Source organism: Cynocephalus volans, chromosome 3 (genome assembly GCF_027409185.1).
Source record: "Cynocephalus volans isolate mCynVol1 chromosome 3, mCynVol1.pri, whole genome shotgun sequence".
NCBI classification, from domain to species: Eukaryota; Metazoa; Chordata; class Mammalia; order Dermoptera; family Cynocephalidae; genus Cynocephalus; species Cynocephalus volans.
The window spans coordinates 112036332-112043351 of record NC_084462.1 but is presented as its reverse complement, the minus strand read 5'-3'; positions in this window follow the sequence as shown (position 1 = coordinate 112043351).

Sequence of the window (7020 nt, the reverse complement as noted above, 5' to 3'; positions counted from 1 at the left end):
TATACCACCAAAAGTTAATAAATCTCAAACTCTAGATCCTATAGAACAAGAAGCCCTTGAAATGACTGGCAAGGAATTTCGAGTGATAATTCTAAGGAAACTGAATGAGATACAAGAAAACTCAGCTAGACATCATAATGAAACGAGGAAAAGTATACAGGACCTGAAAGAGGAAATGTACAAGGAAATCAATGCCCTGAAAAAAATGTAGCATAACTTGCCGAACTGAAGAAGTTATTCAGCGAAATAAAAAACACAACAGAGAGTTTAACCAGCAGGCTTGTCGAAGTTGAAGAGAGAACCTCTGAACTTGAAGATGGGCTGTTTGAAATAACACAAGCAGACAAAAAGAAAGAAAAAAGAATCAAAGACATTGAAGAAAATCTGAGAGAGATATCAGACAACCTTAAGCGCTCAAATATCCGAGTCATGGGTATTCCAGAAGGGGAGGAAAACGGAGATTCCATTGAAAACATATTCAACAAAATAGTGGCAGAAAACTTCCCAGGTATAGGAAAAATCACAGATCTTCAGATCCAGGAAGCTCAATGATCTCCAAACATATTCAACCCAAAAAGGCCTTCTCCAAGACATGTCATAGTCAAATTGGCAAAACTCAGAGACAAAGAGAGAATCTTAAAAACTGCAAGAGAGAAGCGTCAAATCACCTTTAAGGGAGCCCCAATCAGGCTAACATCAGACTTTTCATCACAAACCCTAAAAGCTAGAAAGGAATGGGATGATATATTCAAAATACTAAAAGACAAAGATTGCCAGCCAAGAATACTCTACCCTACAAGGCTATCCTTCCAAAATGAAGGGCAAATAGTATATTTCTCAGACAAACAAAAACTGCGGGAGTTCATTACCACACGACCACCCTTACAAGAAATCCTCAAGGGAGTACTAAGTTTGGGTCCTGAAAAATAACTACCACTGCCATAAAAACCCAAGAAAAATCAAAACCCACTAGTATAATAAAAATGGCATTCATGAAGAGAAAACAAACAAACAAAAACACTATCTACAACCTAAGGAACCAACAAACACAGAAAATAAACAGTAAATCAGAAAGCAAGGAACAAAAGACACCTAAGACAACCAAACAACCAATAAAATTCTAGGAATAAATCAACACCTTTCAATAACAATTCTTAATGTAAAAGACTTAAATTCCCCAATCAAAAGACACAGACTGGCTGACTGGATTAAAAAGGAGGACCCAACTATGTGCCGCTTCCAAGAGACCCACCTCACACATAAACACTCACATAGACTAAGAGTGAAAGGATGGAAAAGATTTACCATGCAAACAGAAAAGAAAAACGAGCTGGAGTAGCTATTCTTATATCTGACAAAATAGACTTTAAACTAAAAACCATAAAAAGAGACAATGAGGGACACTACTTAATGATTAAAGGACTGATGCATCAAGAAGACATAACAATAATAAATATGTACGCACCCAATGTTGGAGCAGCCAGATTTATAAAACAAACTCTATTAGAACTAAAGAAGGAAATAGACACTAATACCATAATAGCAGGAGACCTGAACACCCCACTGTCAATATTAGACAGATCATCTAGGCAAAGAATCAGTAGAGAAACACAAGATCTAAACAAGACTCTAGACCAATTGGAATTGGCAGATATCTACAGAACATTCCATCCAGCAACCTCAGAACATTCATTCTTCTCATCAGCACATGGATCATTCTCCAGGATAGATCACATATTAGGTCACAAATCAAGTCTCAATAAATTCAAAAAAATTGGAATTATCCCATGTATCTTCTCAGACCACAATGGATTAAAACTAGAAATTAATAACAAACAAAACTCTGGAAACTATACAAACACATGGAAATTAAACAGCATTCTACTTAATGACATATAGGTCCAAGAAGAAATCAAGCAGGAAATCAAAAAATTTCTTGAAACTAATGAAAACAATGATACATCATACCAAAACCTGTGGGATACTGCGAAAGCAGTATTAAGGGGGAAATTTATTGCATTAAAAGCTCACCTCAGAAGAATGGAAAGATGGCACGTGAACAACCTAACACTTCACCTTAAAGAATTAGAAAAACAAGAACAATCCAAACCTAAAGTTAGCAGACGGAAAGAAATCATTAAGATCAGAGTAGAACTTAATGAAATTGAAACCCAAAAAACAATACAAAAGATCAATGAATCAAAAAGTTGGTTTTTTGAAAAGATAAATAAAATTGACAAACCATTAGCATGGCTAACAAAAAAGAGAGAGGATTCAAATAACAAAAATTAGAAATGAAAAAGGCAATATTACAACTGATTCATCTGAAATACAAGGAATCATTCGAGACTACTATAAGCAACTATACGCCAACAAATTTGAAAATCTGGAGGAAATGGATAAATTTCTGGACATACACAAACTCCCAAAACTGAACCATGAAGACGTAGAAAATATGAACAGACCAATAACAATAAAGGAGATTGAAGCTGTTATCAGAAGGCTCCCAATAAAGAAAAGCCCAGGACCAGATGGATTCACAGCAGAATTTTACCAAACATTCAAAGAGGAATTGACACCGATTCTTTACAAACTATTCCAAAAGATTGAAACGGACGCAAATCTCCCAAACTCATTCTATGAAGCAAACATCATCCTGATACCAAAACCAACTAAAGATATAACCAAAAAAGAAAACTACAGGCCAATATCCTTGATGAATATAGATGCAAAAATCCTCACTAAAATACTAGCAAACAGAATACAGCAACACATACGTAAAATTATTCACCACGACCAAGTGGGATTCATCCCAGGGATGCAAGGTTGGTTCAACATACGTAAATCAATAAATGTGATACACCATGTTAATAAACTCAAACACAAGGACCATATGATCATCTCTATAGATGCTGAAAAAGCATTTGATAAAGTTCAGCACTCATTCATGACAAAGACCCTCTATAAGTTAGGTATAGAGGGAAAGTATCTCAACATAATTAAAGCCATATATGCCAAACCCACAGCCAATATCATCCTGAATGGGGAAAAGCTGAAAGCTTTTCCTTTAAGAACAGGAACTAGACAAGGATGCCCACTCTCACCACTCCTATTCAACATAGTGTTGGAAGTACTAGCCAGAGCAATCAGAGAAGAGAAGGCAATAAAGGGCATCCAGATTGGAAAAGATGAAGTCAAACTGTCCCTGTTTGCAGATGACATGATCCTATATATCGAACAGCCTAAAACCTCTACAAAAAAACTCTTGGAATTGATAAATGATTTCAGCACAGTAGCAGGATACAAAATCAACACACAAAAATCAGTAGCATTTCTTTTCTCCAATAGTGAACATGCAGAAAGAGAAATCAAGAAAGCCTGCCCATTTACAATAGCCACCAAAAAAATAAAATACTTAGGAATTGAATTAACCAAGGAGGTGAAAAATCTCTATAATGAGAACTACAAACCACTGCTGAGAGAAATTAGAGAGGATACAAGAAGATGGAAAGATATCCCATGCTCTTGGATTGGAAGAATCAACATAATGAAAATGTCCATACTACCCAAAGTGATATACAAATTCAATGCAATCCCCATCAAAATTCCAAAGACATTTTTCTCAGAAATGGAAAGAACTATCCAGACATTTATATGGAATAATAAAAGACCACGCATAGCCAAGGCAATGCTGAGGAAAAAAATAAAGCTGGAGGCATAACACTACCCGACTTTAAGCTATACTACAAAGCTATAATAACCAAAACAGTATGGAACTGGCATAAAAACAGACACACTGACCAATGGAATAGAATAGAGAATCCAGAAATCAACCCACACACTTACTGCCATATGATCTTTGACAAAGGCACCAAGCCTATTCAGTGGTGAAGGGACTGCCTCTTCAGCAAATGGTGCTGGGATAACTGGATATCCATATGCAGGAGAATGAAACTAGACCCATACCTCTCACCATATACTAAAATCAACTCAGAATGGATTAAGGATTTAAATATACACCCTGAAACAATAAAACTTCTTAAAGAAAACATAGGAGAAACACTTCAGGAAATAGGACTGGACACAGACTTCATCAATACGACTCCAAAAGCGTGGGCAACCAAAGGAAAAATAAACAAATGGGATTATATCAAACTAAAAAGGTTCTGCACAGGAAAAGAAACAATTAACAGAGTTAAAAGACAACCAACAGAGTGGGAGAAAATATTTTCAAAATATACATCTGACAAAGGATTAATATCCAGAATATATAAGGAACTCAAACAACTTTACAAGAAGAAAACAAGCAACCCAATTAAAAAATGGGCAAAAGAGCTAAGTAGGCATTTCTCTAAGGAAGATATACAAATGGCCAACAGACATATGAAAAAATGCTCAACATCACTCAGCATCTGGGAAATGCAAATCAAATCCAAACTGAGATAACATCTAACCCCAGTTAGGATGGCTAAAATCCAAAAGACTCTGAACGATAAATGCTAGCAAGGTTGTGGAGAAAAAGAAACTCTCATACATTGTTGGTGGGACTGCAAAATGGTTCAGGCTCTATGGAAAATGGTATGGAGGTTCCTCAGACAATTGCAGATAGATCTACCATACGACCCAGCTATCCCACTGCTGGGAATATACCCAGAGGAATGGAAATCATCAAGTCGAAGATATACCTGTTCCCCAATGTTCATCGCAGCCCTCTTTACAATAGCCAAGAGTTGGAACCAGCCCAAATGTCCATCCTCGCATGAGTGTATATGGAAAATGTGGTACATCTACACAATGGAATACTACTCAGCTATAAAAATGAATGAAATACTGCCATTTGCAACAACATGGATGGACCTTGAGAGAATTATATTAAGTGAAACAAGTCAGGCACAGAAAGAGAAATACCACATGTTCTCACTTATTGGTGGGAGCTAAAAATTAATATATAAATTCACACACACACACAAAAAAAAACGGGGCGGGGGGGAAGAAGATATAACAACTACAATTACTTGAAGTTGATACGACAAGCAAACAGAAAGGACATTGTTGGGAGGGAGGGAGGAGAGGAAGGAGGGAGGGAGGTTTTGGTAAGGGGCAACAATAATCAACTACAATGTATATCGACAAAATAAAATTTTAAAAAATTACATTGTGTCATGAACTATATACAGCATTAGAAAGACAATAGTAAACAATACTGAAGGTTTCTGTTCTCTGGGACCTTACTGTCTAGTATGTAGTTCAAATGTATAAGAAAAGTAATTTCAATACAATTTGAGAAATGGCTTGGAAGGAAAAGCTCAGGAACTATTCCATAAAAGTACATGAAATGGGTGAAAATACTACCCAGGTGTGGCAGAATCATAAAAGACTTCCCAGGGAAATAATGTCTAAATTAAAAACTTCAGATCGACTAGGATTTAGGTAGACAGGGTGAGGAGAGTACGGTGCTACAAAAATGCTACAAGAGAAGACAACAGCATTTGCCAAGGACTGAAACAAGAACTTAAGGCAAAAATGATCTGATATTTTGCATACTTCTGGGTTAACAAAACTGAATTAAGTGCACACAAATGCAGATACAAATTTTCTGAGTCCTGAATTTTCGATATTCCTCTCAGTAAGCTAAAGAGCGTTCAGGGCCAGAGCTACAGGTAAGCAAAATGGAGTGTTGGATTTGCAGCTCTCCCAATGTTGTATTTGAAATTACAACTGTTTGTGTGGATTCTTTGGGTTAATTGTCCTAATAGGTTAATATGTCCAAAAGGAAAAAGTAATATGAATTACTTAACTTCCATTTTCCCCATATTGAATATTAAATTCCCATTATTTGCATAGGTCAGTCTCAAATTAACCTATTTTTACTTTATAACGGGTGTTCAGTGGGTGTGGGAAGACATTCAGGGAAGAGAAAAATAGAAGATAATTAATATTTAAGTGCCTCCTACATGCCAGTGTGTTTTATACATGCAGTTTTATTTAATTCCAGCGAGGAAGGTTTTATTGTGCATATTATATGTATGAGGATAGTGAAGCTTGTGAAGTTTAAATTACTTGTTTAATTAAACACATAAACTTTGTTATATAATACGTTAAAATTTTAACACATTTAAGCAACAGTGACAAACTTGTGCAGCTAACTTAGCCCATTTGTTGTGCAACCTTCTCAATAAGCCATGTATTTGAAGTTCTTATGATGGTGTCATTGATTAAGAAGGTCATGGCTTATATCTGAATTTTTATTTAGGCTTGCACATGACTGCAATATAAAATTGTACAAGTGTATATACTCTACCACGGCTTTCATGTCCCACACTTAACAAAATGCCATACCTTGTGCAAGTACATGTATTTACTTGACACATGCTCTCTTCAAAGCAAACTGCCAATTGTAAAATAAATGAGCACACAGCCTTTGAGTTTATGACAATGTTATATTATATCATGGACTATGCTCTTATTGAAAATCATTGTATTTATGTAACTTCTATGTTTATGACAAAGATATGAGGTGGTATAAAGTACTTTTTTTCCCAAATGTCTTGCAAGTTGATCCAATACCATTTACTGAATATTTTGCCCTCTCCTCTATCTGGCTTGAGAGGTCAATGTTATTATATAATAAATTACCTACACACATGGTTCTATTTCATGCGCTATTATTTTCACTGATCTGCTTGTTCTGTTTGCATATCTTTAAATTATTGCTTTTAATACCCTTATTTTTCCAAGTTTCATTAGCTATTCTACTATGATTATTTTTCAAAATACATATTACAATCATTTTGTCAAGTTTCACCACCCAAAAATTATGTTCAAATTTTGACTACAAGGAATTTTTAAGTTGTTTAACTTTGGTGAACTAAAAAATGATAAGGCAGGAATGACATCATTAATTATAGAATTTCCTCTGCAATATATTATGATTTTTTTCTTTTTGAAAAAAAAAAGGGGAGAAAAAGTCATATTACCTATGAAAATTTCAGGAAGTATAATGTTCTGGTTCAAAATATG